At 35.1% G+C, this 18886-nt stretch overlaps 1 long non-coding RNA gene across 1 annotated transcript; it reads left to right on the forward strand.

The window, feature by feature from the left end:
• Nucleotides 1–14783: 14783 nt before the first annotated feature.
• On the forward strand, nt 14784–17800 carry LOC139669497 (uncharacterized). Its single transcript, XR_011697274.1, has 3 exons — nt 14784–14877; nt 14990–15112; nt 17479–17800. It is a non-coding gene; the product is annotated as an uncharacterized lncRNA (long non-coding RNA).
• Nucleotides 17801–18886: the final 1086 nt, after the last annotated feature.

The following is an 18886-nucleotide window of genomic DNA, read 5'->3' on the forward strand; positions in this document are numbered from 1 at the left end:
TCTTTTGCTGTCATAGAAGAGTAATGTTTGACTGGGAGCTCTTTAAGACTTGAACTGACTTTCACTGTTTACTTATATAGCTTCTTGCAATCTGTAGCAATATGTGGAAAATGGAAAAGACAACAGATTTTCTTTTTTCCGTTTGTTTTTAAATACTTATTTTATGATAAGATGAAAACCCACATATGTAATTTTTTCCTTGGCAAGTTGGAAAACTTGACTCACTCCTGAGGAACTGAAGTAATATGTCACATATTGATATGTGGAGCAAATGACTCATGTTGGTGATCTTTGATTCTAATGTAGGTTTTACTTAAAAAAAAATTTTCTTTTTTCTAGTGGAAAAATCTCTATTTTGCTTTACAGGGTATTCTTTTGTTTGGTTCGTCGGTTGTTTGGTTTGGTTTGGTTTGGGGTTTTTTTTCCTTTGTTTTCTGTTTTTTGTTTTGTTCTGTTTTCTTTTTCAAAGAAATTTCCATGGGAGGGTCTACAGAAATACAAGTTACGACAATGAAGATATGAACTGAGATTTCTTTTGGTGAATAATTTCAAATATCAGATGCATTCAAATTGTGATATCATCTGTGAGGAGATAACAGTAAGCAATATACTGTCAGTCTGGTTGCTATCTTTAGCTGCAATTAGCAAAAAATTTTTCTCTAGAACAGAAAAGTGAACTGTAATCCTACAGAAAACTAAGAACGTATTTCCTTTTCCTGTGCGTATTTTTTTTTTAATTTAAGAACAAGCTGACTCTTTTGGAGCTACAATACTTAGAAAATTCTATTCCTATCAGCTGTTAAGGCGATGTTGTCTACAGTTCAAGTAAGTCTAGTCTTTATTCTGAGACAAACGTTTGGAGTTACATATCAGGTTTTTAAGTTCATAACAGACATTTGTCTTTTCTCACTGTCTACAATAAAGCTGGTATAAATTAATGTCTTTCAAACCAATGAATGCTTTTCTCTTTTTAATATCTTTGACTCATATGTCAGGATCTTTCTTGAAAAGGCTGACATCTGTCGTCTTCTAACAAAGTGAATATCAAAATGAGAAACAGAAGAAAATGGAAAAAAGGTGAAAGGGACAGTTACATTTTTGAATAAAGAGGCAGATCTTTATCACTTCTGTAAGTTCAGACAAAAGTGGTGAGTGGGTAGAAGAGACTTACATGGACTTTTTAGCGCAGCTTGACAGGAAATTAAGCACCTTTATATCTGCTCATCTATCATGCATTCACCTTTATCTCTTGACATGTCCTTAGTAAACTGCGACATTTGGAAACAGTTCAATTAAAGTCACTGTGTTCTGGGTAATGGTGCTATCTCTCTGTATGAAATAAATAACTAGTAAATTACACTGCATGACTATCACTTCTCAAACAGCAAGTAATATCATAGCAATGGGTATGTATAACAATATTGAATGAATACCAATTAGTCACTTATGTTATGATTATTCTGTGATCAAAGGCCATTGTGACCTTACAGTTCCAAACCTATAATTCTGTCTATGTTAGAAAGAAGACTGGGAATATTACACTTTTCTGTTAGCAGAAATGTGTTGAGAGGTAAAAGAAAAAAAAAGAATAAATTCTGTTCTCATAACTTAATCTAATAGTTAAAGGCAGATTTTTTCTTTGTTTTACTGTTACTTTTTTTAAAGGTAAAGTCTGTACTTGGGGAAAGTGTGTCCCTTCCTTTTCCTCTTTTTTCTGAAACTGACCTGTGAAATATAATTAGAGCAATGCTGGGGAAGGAGGGAACTTTTAAATGTTAGCAATAGTATGTACATTCTACTCCTCCACCAGATTTCCTTTTTTGTAAAATAGGTAAGGTTATGGCACCTGTTATCCTTGATGAAGACAAAACATATAAAAGCATTATATACAGTAGTCTGCCTCAGGGAATAAAATGAAAATTAAAACATAAAGTACATCAAACTAAAAGCCCAAGATGACACAACTGTGGAATTTCTAGATCAAAGTATTTTATTTTTCAATTTTTATAAAAGACATGTAAAGTCTTCTTGAGTGGGGCAAGGAGGGGAAGTGCCAGGTAGCAGGGGAAAGAGATAAAGCATTTTTAAGGCATTAAAAAGCGAGGAAAGACATTTTCCAATTGTCTTATGCCTTTAGCATGTATGTAAATGCATAAACAAGACTTGCATTTTTTGCTTTTTAATGTTCTTCCTTTGTCATTTATTGAGTAACTGAGATTGTTAAATGCTGAGTGTAGTGGATTAAACTCAAAAATTTTTGCTAGGTTTTCCAATTTTTTTTAACAGATATAGCAAAAAGTCCATAACGCAGTCCTATGTGTTCAGCATTCGCTCTGGTAGGATGATGAAGCCCATTGTAACATTTCTTATGAGTGTGGCACATTATAGAAAATACTAATTAGAAAAAGGACAATATTAATTTTTATGGGTTTGTGTATGTTTCTGGTATACATTTCTTATTAACCTGGTTTTGCCAGTCTTTTTTTGCCTTCTGGAAGAAAAAAATAGTGAGTACTTTTCTCTGTATGGCATGTTCCTTATTTTTTATATCTCTACATACACACCCCAAACTTTTTTTCCAGTGCATTGTTTTTTGAAGCCGTATAATAAAATTAGGGACTGATTGACTCTTGTTTTGAATAACTGCCCAAAAGGGAGAGAAATGCCAACTGAAGATGTAGCAAAAACATGTATGAAATCAATATAGAGGGCACTTTTTAAACCTATGGAAATAGTATATGGAAAATAAACACCAATAAAAATTATGATCAGACTTCTTACAGGAAAATTACAAAGTATGAGTCTTTCCCCCCCCCCCCCCTTCATACTAATGTAATGTTCTTCCTCTTTCAGTCCTTCTCCTCTTACTCATTTTTTATAACTTGCAGTGAGTTTAAAATTATACTGCCTTCTAAAGTTTGACAAAATGTCATTGCATTTGATCTACGAAGCATCCAGCATGCTTCAGAGTGCTGTATAAATAACATGGAGGTCTAATTCTTTGCTCAGCCTTGAGAGGTGTCAGAAGGAGCAGAAAGACGATTTAAAAGTTATTTTTATTCCTCTTAGATTTTCCTTTGACTTAAGAACAGATGCTATGTTGTAACTATTTTTTGATTAAGCCGGATGTCTACAGGTTTGAAAGTTTGTGGTAAATCTTTTCATACTCTGCATGAAGGAATGCTATAGAAAGAACTGTGCAAGTACAGTTACTGCACTAGGTGAATCCTCTTCTGGGGTGTTAAAACATCTTCATTACACTGAAATGATATACATGGGGAAACTATGAGAGGCCAGGTAGTCCTTTAAAGACCCAGAAGTGAAGCAGGCCCTGTTTGTCAGAAAAATAGGTGCCAGAGATGGGAAACCACATGGAAACCTGTTTTCCAGCTGGCAGATTTAAAAGACTTCCAGTGAGAAAGAGGATTCATGCCGAGAGTAGCTTATTAGCTAGATAACTGAAGAGACTAGCTGCCTTATTCAAAAGGTTCTAGAAATTGTTTTCTATTCCCCTTCTCTTGAGAGGATGGGATTGCTCTCTTTGTTAGCTTGATAGCTAATCAAAGTCATGTTTGAATTCTGTAGCTGAATTGCTCTGATACTCATATCAGGCTTTGACCAGTGGATAAACACTGCACCACAAAATTTTGAATCAATATCTTTTGACTCAAAGGAGATTAGTCACAGAGGCTGGTTTTCTTGATTTGCTGCTCCCACTGAGTTTTCTTTAGAGCCAACAGAGAAACAAAGCCTCTTTCAGGCAGGGCTTAGAAAACATCTAAGTTAAAGTGGTGCAGTCACCCCTGAAGGGCTTTCTTTTCTTTCTCAAGAAAGTCATTAGATTGCTTGTCACCTTCAGCAAAAGTACATCCTTTTGGATACCTTTCTCTGTGTAAGCTATTCTAAGAAATGTGATGCTAAATATTTTAATATTAGGAGCATTATCAAAGGAAAATTCTGTGCACTAATCTTAAAACTTGCCAAATGGCTATTCGTACCTTTCTGTTCAAATTCACTCGTAGCTGATTACTCTTATCCCATTCACCTCCAACAGGAGACAAAATGTAAAGGTTATGAGAAGTAGCAAGAAAGTTAAAGGACCATGGGAATCAACATCAGATTCTACATGATTTCATTCTATTTAACATAATTTTTTAGTTTAGAATTCTACTCACTTATGAAGAACCCATAGTCCCAAGTCTAGGTGCCATGATATTTGTCTCACCCTGTCTTTGAGAAATTCCCTTTCTATGATTGCCACAAAATATTCCTATCATAAAGTCCTTCATGTAAGACTAGTTATTGTGTGTATGAATTGCTATTTATCCTCTGTGACTTTAGGAGGTTTTTCCAGAGATACCTAAAAGTCAACTCACGACCATCTGAACTTCTGTGTGTTTGTATAATTGGTTTCACTAGTACCCACTTCACTTAACTGCTGATCCATGGTGTAGGCCTCTATGCATACTCCATTCTACTAAAGGTCTCCATGACAGAACTATATTTAAATACATGAACGTCACTCTTTTCACCCATTTCAACAGGAATTTGCCAGACATGTTAGTACTGATGTGAAGTATATCATTATCTTTTTCTTCTAGCATTTGAACTGCTTTTGTAAGAGGAAAAACTGTGAGCCATTTACTTCTGACTGAACTGTTCTTAGATACTACTTGACAGATAGCAGAATCTTTCTGTTACCTGAATATGCTCTGGCAATATGCCTTTTAATTTTCTTCTTTCAGGGTCACAAATATCTGATGTTTTCTGTCTGTTTGGAGCTCAACTATCTCTCATCTCTCTGTCATTCTGTCAGCCATTATTCCTCTCTTCTCCTCTTCCTCTCTCTCTCCTTCTCCCTCTTCCTCCACTCCCCCCCCGCCCCACCCCCCCATCTCCCTCCTATTCTGCCCCCCTCTTCGCTTCACCCCACTCCCCCCCACCCCATCTCACTTTTTCTCCTACTCCTATCACTGCAGTTCAGGATATTTGCTCTTGACCTGTTAGTCTTCTATCCCTTCCTCTACTATGCATTCATGGTAAATATGTAAGACTCAAAGTCTATGCTCTAGGTATTTTTCTGCAGCCTTGTATCCTATATATCTTTAAATATCAATGAGTTCCACAATCCTTTTTAACTTCTGTCCTGGTTTTACCCCAGCCACTAGTCAAATACCATGCAGCCACTCACTCACTCCCTTAACAAACAGGATCAGGAGGAAAATTGAATCAGAATAGTACAAGGTAGCAAACTTGTGGGTTGAAATAAAGACAGTTTAATAGGGAAAGCAAAAGCCATGCACACAAGAAAAGCAAAACAAGGAATGAGTTCACTGCTTTCCATGGGCAGGCAGGTGTTCAGCCATCTTCAGGAGAGCAGGGACCCATCATGCATAATAGTGACTTGTTAAAACAAATGCCATCGCTCCAAATATTCCTCTCTTCCTCCTTCTTGCCCTGACTTTACATACTGAGCATGATGTCATATGGTCATATTTGTTTGGTGAGTTTGGGTCACCTGTCCTGGCTGTGTCTACTCCCAACCTCCCACGCACCCCCAACTTCCTTGTCAGTATGGTAGTATGAAAAACCAGAACAGGCCTTGGCTCTGTGCAAGCCCTGCTCAGCAATAACAAAAACGTCTCTATATCACCATCATTGTGACGGGCACAAATCTGAAGTATAGCCTCATATTAGTCACTGTGAAGAAAAACCTCTGCCGCAGCCATAACCAACATACTTTCATCTTTACTTCATGAATCTTCATTTTGCTAAACTCTGCCAGATGGTACTAAATATACAAAGAAGCTGGTGTATGCTCTCATATCATGATGATGTTTTACATCAATTTATTTCTATTGCTTTTTCTCTTTATTTAGGTCACTGCCAGTATTGTCTGTGGGCATTATAACCTTCCCTTTTCAGCAGACATCTTTGAAGAGGACAGATACCAATCTGAAAAATTATACTTTAATTCCCTATTTTAAGTACTTTTTACACATCATCACATACCTCTGTAACTGTACTGTTGTACAAAAAAAAAAAAAAAGAAATTTTCTTTTTTACTTGGCTGGCAGTCATTTGAAGGTACAAATTCTAAGCCAAATCCTTTTTATGTGGAAAATTTTAATTGCTTATAATCATATTATTCATGAAGATTACTGGCAAGAGTAGCCAAACATATTCAAACTTCATTAGTGTATCTGGTCAAGTGGTCAACAAACATGTTTAGAATAAACTGGGAAATTAAAAGTATTCAATAGTTTATCCAAATATTTTGGATTTAAATATTTATGCAAATCCAAGTAACTTAACAAAAAAAAAATAAAAAAGTGGATGTCTTCACATAAAGAGTTCTAGTCCAGTAATTTTGACATATAATTTGAGGTCAATGGAGTGCAGTCATTGGAAGACATTTTACATTAAAAAAATCACAACTGCATTCTTATTTTTCTGTGTATCCATCTTAGTTTAAACATCTTAACAAAGTTAATTTCACTTTGGAGCTTTAACCATTTTTTTTTTCATTTTATTTTCCTTGAAACATGGAAGTTATGTCTCAAAATAAATAAAAAGAGTCCAGCAACCATCAGCTTTTATCCACAGTGGTAACTAATATATAATCTGGTGGTGGTAACTCTGGCATTCTTCTCTGTGTTTCATAAGATAGTTCTGTTACTTTTGGCAATGCTGATTAAAGAACAAAATTTAACAATGGTATACAAAGCATCACAAAATTAGGTTCAACGCAAATGAAACCTTTGCACATATATATGTATATGCATGCATGCCTATATTTGTGTCTATATATAGGTAAGAGGCATTTGTTTCTCTCTGGTGGGTTTTGTTCAGCTAAATTTCATAGACTTTAGCTAACACTTGGGATCCATTAAAAATTAATATCCTTAATGTAAAGTGTAAAGGAGTGGGAAAGTAAAATTACTGAAAATATTGCGCTTACTGAATTGTGAGGTTTTATAATAGTTTTCTTTTCTTTAAAAAAACCCCAAAACCTATGTCTGGGATGTCATCCTTATCAAAGAGGAATAGTAGACTAATTGGGTCATAAAAACAACTGTGTACATAGGGCTGGATCCCAAACCTGTCGCAATCAAAGTATATGTTTCCCTTGATCTTCCACTTGCTGAAATTTCAGATATCCACGACACAGGAAGAAAGCAGAATCAAAACAGAGAATACTTGCTTTTTTTTTCTTTCTTTCTTTTTTTTAATGTGTTACTTAAATGCAACATGTGACTTCAACAGATATAATGATTTTCTGGGGAGGAAAAGATAGTACTTAAGTTGTCAGAGGCACTTTAATCTCAGGTACTCCTTTCTCTTCCAGTAGTCATAAAAGTATTAATAAACTCTGAAAAAAAGTCATGCATTTATGAAAACAGTTCTGAGTGAAGACTACATAATATAATTATGAGGGATTATACTTTTCAGTAACTCCAAGAACCATCAGAAATCTATCATGATGTAGTTCAGGTAACTTCTGCTTTTGAAAAGCTAATTTTGAAGCAAATGTCTTGCTCATTGCTAATGCAATAAATTCAGGTACAATAAGTACAGGAAGTCTACATTTTTCTTCTAATTAGTTTGTTTTTCTCTTGTCATTAATTTTTATTCTGATGGAAAATAAACAGAAATAGAAATCTGATTAACAGACTATTTTACTTGTGGGCTGAGATAAATATTGTAAAATAACTATATATTTTATTTAATTGCTGTGGAGACCTATTCATTTCAGAAGTAATATAGAAGGTTGTAACTTACCTCATGGTTCATTCATACCTCCTCTACACATCAGTGTATGTCTTGCCCGTTGGCTAGAATCAGGGTAGAAATGTCTGGAATCAGAAGTCTTTCTGTCAATTAGAAGAAATAATTTTTTATAAATGTGCTTAGCAGAATCAGCAAGCAACTTTTTGTAAGATATTTAGCTGGAAATTATTCCTTCACTCCTAAAGAATACGTTAAGTGAGTAAGAAATCCTGTTTCAGAGAGTTTTGTGTCAGTAGCACTGAATTCGCATGGAGGGAGATTTCTTTTTTGCATGAAAAGCTGTGATAGTTTCACCTCTCCTCCCAAACACAAACTCTTATCTCCTTTGCAGTAACAGTGAGCTTGGCCTGTTTGTTCAGTACCAAGAGAGTCTCTTGGGTCATGCCAAAGTGCAAGAGGTTGACATCACAGGTAAAATAGACCCTGGTTCTATAGGTAGATATAGTAGTCTCTGACACTATGTTGAAAATCAGTGGCATTTAAGTGCTAGTACCCATTTGAGTTGTTACATAAAGTTGCTAAATCTTCAAATCTAGAAAAAATAAAAATCTCCTATTTAAAATTATGGGAAATAACAGCACTTTGTACGGATATTCATCATATCACTTTTCACAAACAAAATGCTTAAGGTTTTCATTTTTCTCTGCAACTCCTTTGGCCACATGTTTTTTCCACTTTCACGTCCATTTTCTGTTCTGTTCTAACAGGACATTCATGCCAACACAAAACAAAATTGAGGACAAAAAGGCATACCATAACACTAATTCAAATATTGTGACTACAATCATGTTTTTTAAGATCCTGTAATAAGATCCTGAGAACAGAGCTTTTAAGCATGGAAATAGAGCAAAGGATTTATTACTGTTTTATAGGCATATGGTCAAGGAAAAGGAAAAAAAAACCAAGAAAAGATGTTCAAAATTCTTACATTTGTATTTAATTCAACTGGAGAGCCTCATCTGAGTTTCACTGTCTGTCCTAGAGAAAGTCATCCCAAAAAGTCAAAGCTCCAACTTTCTACCTGATTTGAAGCTAAAAAATCCACCCATATTTTCACATGGTATTTGCTTAACATTTTTTAAAATGTTCTTTCTTCCATTGAGAGAGAAGGTCAGAGCTGAAATGTTGAAATGGATTTGCTGAAACTTTTATAGAGGAAATGTTGGTCCTATGCAAGGTCAGAATCAGAATTTAATTTGCAAAATCCTTGTGAACCTATGCAAAACTGTGGATTCTGAAGGGAGGTTTAGGAAAGGTCTTGTTGCTGAGGTACAATGAACTTTAATCCTGTGTGCTTTGGGCAGGGAGTTCATTGGCCTGCTATTAACTTTATAAACTATCAAATAAAAAAAATCCAGTGCTATAATTAAGGAAATGGTACAGTAGCCCTACTAGGCTCACTTTAGTAGTAAAACAAGATTTGTAAGGAAATGGACAAAAGTCTAACCAATGAAAACAAAATGCTAAAACCTCAAACTACATAGCACCTCCTTAAATACAACTGCAGAAATTGTCACTACTTCATCACATCTTCATTATAGAGCAAATCACATCTGCATCTAAAACCATGATATGCCTGGATAACTGCTGTCTTTTCTGTGCTACAAGAAAACAATACCATGGGATTAAGTATGTTTAAGAAGCCTTTCAGTAAATCTGACTTAAACATCAGTCTAATAGCAGTCTAATAGCATATGAAAATTGTTTATTGGGAGAAGCCCAGGAGAGAAAATCAGCAGAAAAAAGAAAAAAGTAAAACTTTTTAAACTTCTATGTAGTAATTAAGTTAGTTTCCCACAGACCAGAGTATCATGACCTGATTCTCACGGGACATCTGAAACAATTTACAAATTCATTTGCTCTAGAATTTCACAGGACGTATGATCCTTCTGTGAGTATCTTGGTTTTGTATCAGTCTCTGTGAAAACTAATGAATTATTACTTAGTGAAGATTCCACACCGCCTTATTATAAACTCCTACATCGTACAGCAACTGTGAATTGATTTGCTTATATTCACATGTTAAAAGGGAGTTCTGCTGTAAAGGAGTGTTTTGATGTCATAAATTAGGTTCCTCTGGGAGATATTCTTTTATTCTATTACCTTTATAAAACAATAAGCCTAGGCTAAGACATGTTGTACCTAGGGGTTTAGTATAGTATGTGCAGTCAGTGTAAACGCCTCTCTAACGCTATGTATACATAAAATGAGAAGTGTCATAGCCCCCCCTGGATTGTCAATCCAGTACTTTTCCATCAAATGCAACCATACTATGTAATATTTTTTATATAAAAATGCACTCTTTTTGGCAACTAATTTTTATTTTGACTGTTACTTATAGAAACTTACTACTAAAATGGTAAGAACCCTTTTTTCTTACTTCCAGTACAAGTTTATGGTGGCAAAAATATGAAAAAAGTGACTCATAACACAGTAAAATAAAAATATAACTAATTTAAAACATTCATGGAGAGAATGTTTTAGACATGTTGAATGTGGAATATAACAGCTGAAGGGAAAGGTTCTTCTTGTAATACACTCTTGACAAGAGGTAACATTTATTTAGCAATCTGACAGAATATTCTCCTTACAGGCACAGGTCTTCATGCAGCTAACTTTAGCCATCCAAAAAGCTTGTTAATGTGTTCCTTGATTGTCTAAAAAGCTAGGCAGGTCAGAGCTAGACTGCATTTTTGTCTACCTTTTAAACTTCTGCCTTAGAATAGACTTATGTGGCAAGTCTCACTCTTTATAATAGAAATTCATGGTCCAGCCCTAGAAATTTTCATAGTCACGGTGTGCAGGGCTCTCATCAACATGATCCAGTTGAACATGTCCCTGCTCATTGCAGGGAGAATTGGACTAAATGACCTTTAAAGGTCCCTTCCAACATAAACTATTTCATGATTATATGATCTATCCCTCTATATAACAAATATAAGGAAAACCTAGTAGATTGTCCAAAACTAGAGACCTACTTTTGAACAGTTTTATATAAATGAATAGAATCCCATCATCCTATGCAAAGTGGCATCTGTCAAAAGTAAAGAGATTTAGCAGTGTGCAACATAACTGCTATGTTCTGTTACATAGGTTTCCATATAAAGCAGAAATTTGCTCTTAGACTCTGCAGGTGATTTAATTACTCCATAAGACATATATTCAATCTATTTCAATGTTTCCTTAGATGTCAAAACCACTCTATCAATGAGTGTTGCTACATACAATTGAGTATTGCTCCAGTATACCAGACTTGCAAGTCCCCTCCTAGGATTTATACGATATCTGAGAGAAATTCTTTATATACATTAAGATAGATGATGTCAGGACCCTGAGAGCAACAACATGCTCCAATGACCTTAATTAGCCTCCCCTGGAGACCCACAACCTTCCAGGTTCCCAGCTCACCGACCCACAAGGGGCAGACCCTTGCCCTACCCCTGGGATCACAAAATATTAATTTCTTTGCTTGTTTCTCTGAAATATTTGAGTAAAACACCTTAAATTGTTTTTCGGCTAAGCCCTTTTCATTTATATGATGCTCACTTCCTCAGTCTACAGTAAGATGCAGCATTCCTTTAGTCTCCAACATACTGTGAGATTTAAAATCCCTATGAGAATTATACTACTCTGAACTCTGTTGTGCACTAAATCCCTTGTACATGAGTATAGCATTTAACAGATTTTTTAAATTTATTTTCTCCTTACTATAGAATTACTCAGTAAGTAGTTATTAACACCTTTGTGATGAAAAGTCACTAAAATGTCCGTAACTGGTTAATAGTGATTATGGTTGAAAAAGAGGCTAAATCGGGGATGATGTGGCAGGTGGCAAGGGCCTCGGGAGCTTCTCCTTGCATCTGGCTACCATTTTCATTCTGCAAGGGCATATGAGTCAAAGTGTGTGCTCCAGGGAACCGTCTGGAATGAAAGAATCCTCTACAGAAATGGAGTGTAATGAGGCTAGCCACTGGTGGTAAGATATCCGTGTCTGTTGGACAGTTAGGGAGTTCGCTTGCCAAGTTAATTCACCAGTTTTGGACCTCCATGCTGCCAGTAAATGGGTTTATGGAAGAATTCCCTTCTGTACTGCATTTTCTTGCCTAAAGGCATTTCTGTCTCAGGTTACACAGATTTCTGCTAGCTTGTAAGTCCCGAGTGACTTCACTTGAAGTCACATAAAAACAGTATGGGAAGCAGCATCAGACCCTGCATAAGCAGAAATGAGTAAATGCAGTGTGCATTGGTGCAGAAGCATTTCAGGTGTGGTATGTTTAGCCAACACCTCTTGAGGCAGATTGAGGGATCCCATGAGTGCTGGTTTTCTCAAGAATTGTCAATGTAAATAAGGTTTAGTTCCTCACCCTGCTGAAGCCAGTTACAAGGTTTCCAGTGAATCCGGGGTTTATACTTCCAACTTGACTCATATAAAAGCATACAATTGATTTATCTTGTGGGACACATACCCCGAATCTCTTAGTTTTCTTTGAACACAATGAAAAGGGCAACTTTATCTGTTTGGTAAGATCAATCAATTGATTTATGTATCACCTAGCTATCTAGCTATGTATAATCTTCCTAAATCTTACCCATGTTTTTTTGTTTGAGATCAACTATAATCAAATAAGCCTTGAGCATAGAGTTAAGGCTGGTTTGAGTCACCTCTATGTTATTCTGAAAACCCTGGCTACATTTAAAGCTGTTTCTTTTGTTTTTCATGAGTGACTAGCTTGTCCTCCACAAGCTTCCTCTATAATACTCAGAGGAATGCACAGCCTGAGAAATAGAAAACTAATTTGGATTGTGACTGTGAACCAGACAATTACATTACTACAGTATAAATATCGATTGATTTCTATTTTGTGATCTCAGTATAAATTAATTTAATATTATTGAACAACAGAGGTGATATGTGCCCCATCCCTGCAAACTTTCAAGGTCAGGCTGGATGGGGCTCTGATAAAAGTGATGCAGTTAAAGTTAGCCCTTCTCATTGCAGTGTCATTGGACTACATGACCTGTAACAGTTCTTTCTAACCCAAACTATTCTATGACTATATAAACATGGGTTATGTTCAAAATTCTTCCCTACTGTACACTGCAAGCACAGATACAGATAATTCATGATCTGGAGATCTTTTTTCACTGACATTTACTTTGGTATAATAATGTCAACTCTATTATAGGCAGTATTTTTTTTTTAATAGCAACTTATCTTTTATTTGCTGCTAGTTTTCCTTGATACTTTGCTATGTTTTGGTCAGCACAAAATGAAAAGGCATTTTCTTTGCACAAAACAGATTCCTCAAAGTTGTACATATCTATGCTCATCTGTACCCTTTTCTGGAGCTTCTGGACACCTTCAGTTAATAAATTCAGTCTGTGCACAGAATTTGATATTCTAAGAAATCATAAAGTGTAGTTTAAGGTTGACTAGAAACCTTGTACCAAAACACATATTTACAAAAATAACCCCTCATTAACTCTAAAATATATATAAGTGAAAAGAGTGAACTTGGCAGAGACATAGGAAATCTCAAATCTACAGGGAAACTGTAAATCAGGTTGATAACATGGAAGCTGAGAAGTATGCAGTCCCATGAGAGACTGGACCACCTGCTCTTGCAGGACTTGGGGGGGTCTTAGAAGTTTTGACTCCATGAACTTTATCATGAGATTTTCTGCATCCATCAATGGTGTTCAGAATTCCACACAGAAGTAATAATAATAATAATAATCATAATAATAAAAGAAGAAGAAGAAGAAGAAGAAGAAGAAGAAGAAGAAGAAGAAGAAGAAGAAGAAGAAGAAGAAGAAGGAGGAGGGAGAAGGAGAAGGAGAAAGAAGGAGAAGGAGAAGGAGAAGGAGAAGGAGAAGGAGAAGGAGAAGGAGAAGGAGAAGGAGAAGGAGAAGGAGAAGGAGAAGGAGAAGGAGAAGGAGAAGGAGAAGGAGGAGAAGGAGAAGGAGAAGAAGGAGAAGGAGAAGAAGGAGAAGGAGAAGAAGAAGAAGAAGAAGAAGAAGAAGAAGAAGAAGAAGAAGAAGAAGAAGAAGAAGAAGAAGAAGAAGAAGAAGAAGAAGAAGAAGAAGAAGAAGAAGAAGAAGAAGAAGAAGAAGAAGAAGAAGAAGAAGAAGAAGAAGTATTAGTTAAGTTGATCAGGTTTTGTTTAAGGTCGACAACTGGAGGATACAATTAAATTTAATACTTTTTCCCACGTTTCAATGTTATCTGTCATTTAACCGTACACCAAAAGCTCTACTTGATGGTAATGTTTTAACTTGTATGATGATACCTCCTAGAAATACTAAGAAAAATTAGTTTCCATCATGCCATTTTGCACATGCACAGGATGTAGCTTTATGGTCTTCAAGATAGACAGGCACAGTAACCAGGAGGACAAAACGCTCTAGGAAATAGTCTTACAGTCACACTTCAATAGCCGTCTGGAGTTATAATGAGTTAACAGATTCAGCAACTGACACTACATAATCCTTTTTACATTATCATATACAGCAGCACATGTGAAAGACTATTAGAAGTTTCTTATACTTCCTTGAGATGTATAATGACTGACCTGACTGTGTAGCTGTCGATAGTGAGAACTAGCAAATGGATTGTTAAACTTTTGGGGTTTTACTAGACTACTGTACATTCTTCATAGTTTTTGAATTTATGAACAATTTCATATCAACTTCTATCAGGCAATTCTTGCTATGGAATAGTCACAAAAGCTGATGCCAAATATACTGTATGATGTTTCACTTATAGTTGGGATATGTAAAATTAATATAGAAGTATATCTGGTATATAAGCTGAATGGGTAATTTGTACTGTATCTATTTACAGTTCCTAGGTAGGTTAATAAATTCTAATAAAGTACAAAAGCATGTCAAAGCATAGATACTATGTTATTCCCATGAAAATTATTTTGACATTTAGTCTCTGACTATTAACTTTGTTTCTAGATTTGTATACTTATTTTTGAACTGCATTACTTTATGATCTGATTGTTTACCATCTCTTATTGAGTCTGGAATTCCAAATGGCAAAGTGCAAACTAAGATGAAATGAAAAAAAAAAATTAGAAGGTAAATGGATACTATTTTTTGATAACATGTATGTGATGGAGTCTGTCACCTAGCCTTTCAATTCAACTTCATTCTTGCACTGTTTAATTCATATGATTGTTATTTGTGTAAGACTATTAGGTTGCAGTATGTGATACATGTGTACCAGTATTTTAGACTTCCACTGCTGCAAAACTGCTGACTGAAGAGGATGTGTGATTTCTTGTGGAAACATCACTAAAGCACAGTTTTACAGGTAATAAAAACTGGTGAAATCAAGTGAAGAAGATAACAGTACTAAGTCAGCTATTAACAAGTTTTGCATTCACTATCACATTTTTGTTCAGTACAAAAGGCAAGCACAAAGGTCAACTGGAACATGAACTTGTAATTCAAGAAGATGCACAAAACTAGAAACACTAAGATAAATATGATTATTCATTTTTGAAGTATTTCCTGATTTTATGCTCAAGGGAAGTTTCCTTTTAGGCAAGGTGTATGTGTGTGTGCACAGGTGTGTGTTTGTGTATATGTGTGACAATACTGGAACAGATCATGTGTCCCATTGCACTTGTGCTAGGACAAAGCAAGAAAGAACCCGTCACTTGAACATGCTCACAGCTGTTTTTCTTTGGCCTCTCTTTCCATCAGTTTTGCAAATTAAACAGTCAGAGGGTTATGTGCCTCTGAGTGGAAACCTGTGGAGGAAAACACTGAGGAGTTCTCTTACTTGAAGATACTGATTTCTGATCCAGGCAGACTCCTGCTTATCATGCTGTTCTGTTTCTTAGCTTTCCCTACCTGCCCTATTGGGAACTTAAAAATCTAATGCAGAGTATTAGATTGCATCACCTGTGTTCTCACTCAGGAGATGATCACCAACAGTTAGATGTTATAATGCTAAATTTTAACAAGCCAGTTTTAACAAGGTCTCTACTATAGCAAGTCACACAGAATCTTGTGCTTGTTTCAAACAAAAATGTTTAAAACCCCAACATATGGCAATTACTTTGTTTCCACGTGCACTTAGAGCAATCATTTCTGCATTATCTTTGTTAATTATCAGGACCATTTAATTGGCAAAAATTTCAATCTACATATCAAAATATAGCTACATAAGACAGCAATTTAGAATTATAATTATATATATATATATAATAAAACTAAAATTAGAAAAATATTAGAAGGGTTTTAATTCAACTATATCCCAATTTAAAGGGTGTTCTACATTTTCTTGAAGTTAAATAGCTATTTTCCTTTGAAAAATTTCCACAAATTACTTTCTTTGGTTCAAGAGATGCATAGTACAATTAAAATAAATACAGGTATAATTTATTTATTTTTTAATGGTACCAGTATGCTTTAAATTGATGGCTTGAGGGAAAATTAGGGAGATGGAGGGAAAAATTCAAACTCAAGTTATTAATGCAGACAACTATAATCTGGTCTTAAATCTGTACTTAACTTTCTTTAATCACACTCTCAAATTCTGAGCTTTCAAAGAGGTGATGAAAACTTCTTCCTGTGTTTCCACATCTGTCAAAAATTAATTTGATTGTTTCACCACTTTTGTGCATAGCTTAATCCAATGATTATCCTAAATTATATCCTATTATACTTTTTCTACTTGCCTCCCTGTGTGCAGTCCTGAAGGAAGTTTTCTTTTTGTTCGTTTGGTTCATAAATTATTCTTATATATTTTACCTCCAAGGGGTAAAATGAAGTAAAACAGCACAGGTGTCACCTTGATCTCTGTGATAAAGAAATATTCTAGAAATACCTTGAAACATCAGAGACTTTTTTTCCTAGCCCTATAAATACAATGTAGTACAAGAAGTGTTTTCAGTTCTTTGTATTTATAGCAATCTACATACAAATCTTCCCATTTGTTCATGATTATTCTGATAATTCAGGGGACCAAATTCTGTGAACTTTATTGCTCTGTCAGTGAGAAGCCTACAAATAAATTCATTGTTCCAGTCACAATTATGCTAGACCATTTAGAAGGAATTCTTTCCCTGTTCTTCTGCAAAATGATGCAACCGCTTATGGAACTTCATATTGCATTATGGATTTTATTGTTGTTCTTGACAATTTATAGTAAAAGTTTAATTTAAGTTAAATTTAAATGTTAATGACAGGAATTATTTCCAAGGGTTTTTTTCTTACAGAAAACAACTTTCTAATTAGGGTTTGAGGTTTTTTCGCTTATGTCAGTTTTTGTTTTTTCCTAAAGTCAGTCTTTCATTCCTAATTATGCACATGTTTTCAATATTTTTTTGTTCATTTTTTATACTCCTCTTTCATTGTTAGGTCTCGACTGTAATGTGCAAGTTTATGTGCTGTAGGCTGTATATCCCTAACTTAAAATTAGGAAAAAAGAAAAAAAAAAAAAGAAAAAAATTTAAATTGTGCTGAAAAGATGCAGAGACATGAAATGGTCAATACATCCCTCTGATTCATCTGACCTCTCCTCTGATTCCAATACATGCTCTAATTAAGAGGTGAAGAAATACTCCTCAGATTACAGTCTACATCATGTCCTCATGTTTTAGTGTGTAGTAGATCATCTTTTGTAATATTCTCTCTCTTGTTACAGAAAATGTTCTGTTTCATTTGCAGGAGCAAATATTATCTCTAAACCACAGTTCATCATGAAGTGAGAAGTAACTTCTTTACTTTTATGAATGTCAGTAAATCCAGAAGGAAGAAACTAATTTCTGTCTCTGGGGAGAGAACTTAATTATGCAGTGTCTGGAAACTCTCGGACCTGGACATCTTAACGAGGACAATACAGAGCTCAGATTTCAACCTAGATCTTCTAAGTTCATAAAAGCTTGTATTTCTCCATTGACAGTTATGTAGACTCAGTGATGCAGTAGACTTGCATTATCCTTGAAAATTGAACCCCTCTACCAATAAAAAGGATGTATCTGAACCTGAATATATTCACCTTTACCATTCTGCAACTAACCTGCTCCTTAATGTTCATTTTTACTTAGAGGTTGTCTACTTTAAATGTGTGAAAGATATGTGTGTATGAACATATTTATTTTTGTAGGTCCACTTTGTGGGATCATGTGTGGTTTCTTAGCTACTGTGTGGGGGTAGAAAGAGAAATTATGAGTGAAACCTTGTCTGTCATTTGTCTCTCACTCAAATGTTTATTTCTGTATCCCTTACTTCATGTTAAGAACTATAACAGTGTTTCTATCTTTGAATTAAAAGTATTTTCCTAAATGAACAGTACTTAATGCCCCTAAAAAGTCCTGAAGATTTATAGTTAAAACCCCATAGCATCTCTTCAACATCAACTTTTCATTTTCTGTTATGACAGATGGTGCACATTTCTATTTGGATCAGAAAAAATGTCATGTTAAGGAGCATTTTCATATAACTTTTACTTATGCTACCTGAAAACAAGCCCAAATTGACCTGATCAGAAAGTTTATACCAGAAAAGTATTACTCCCAAAAGACACCAATAAGAAGGACAGGGAGAAAAGAATACACTGGAATGATTATTTGTGAAGAATAAATGTTCAAAAAATACTCTGTCACCTTTCCTACTCCACTACACTGAACCTTGCTAATTCAAAGACCAGATTTCTTTTTGCCAAACATCAGTGTCAACGAAGAGGCTAAAAGTAAATAAATTCCTTCCTTTTAATTAACACTTTTAAGACAATCAATCTTTATCAGATACTGCTTGATGTGGGTCATCTGTGAGGTGATGAACTGCAGTCCAAAAACACTCACGGCACTCTGGTGGTTTCTGTTGTATGCTATGCTGCACGCATCTGACAGGATCTAAGTATTTTCAAATAAACTAGGAGAAATGTCTGCAGAAACTGGCATGCACATTAACCCCATACAGCTGACTGTCCAAAGGATTGCTAATTCACTTTTCATTATCGCTTTCTTATTTTGTTTACTAACCTTATTTACGATGTTTGTATAGAACCACAGGGGAGATTCAGGAATTATATATTGGGGAAAATTCTATTACCATTCCAAGTTCACCACTATTA

The sequence above is a fragment of the Pithys albifrons genome, chromosome 3 (assembly GCF_047495875.1).
Source record: "Pithys albifrons albifrons isolate INPA30051 chromosome 3, PitAlb_v1, whole genome shotgun sequence".
NCBI lineage: Eukaryota > Metazoa > Chordata > Aves > Passeriformes > Thamnophilidae > Pithys > Pithys albifrons.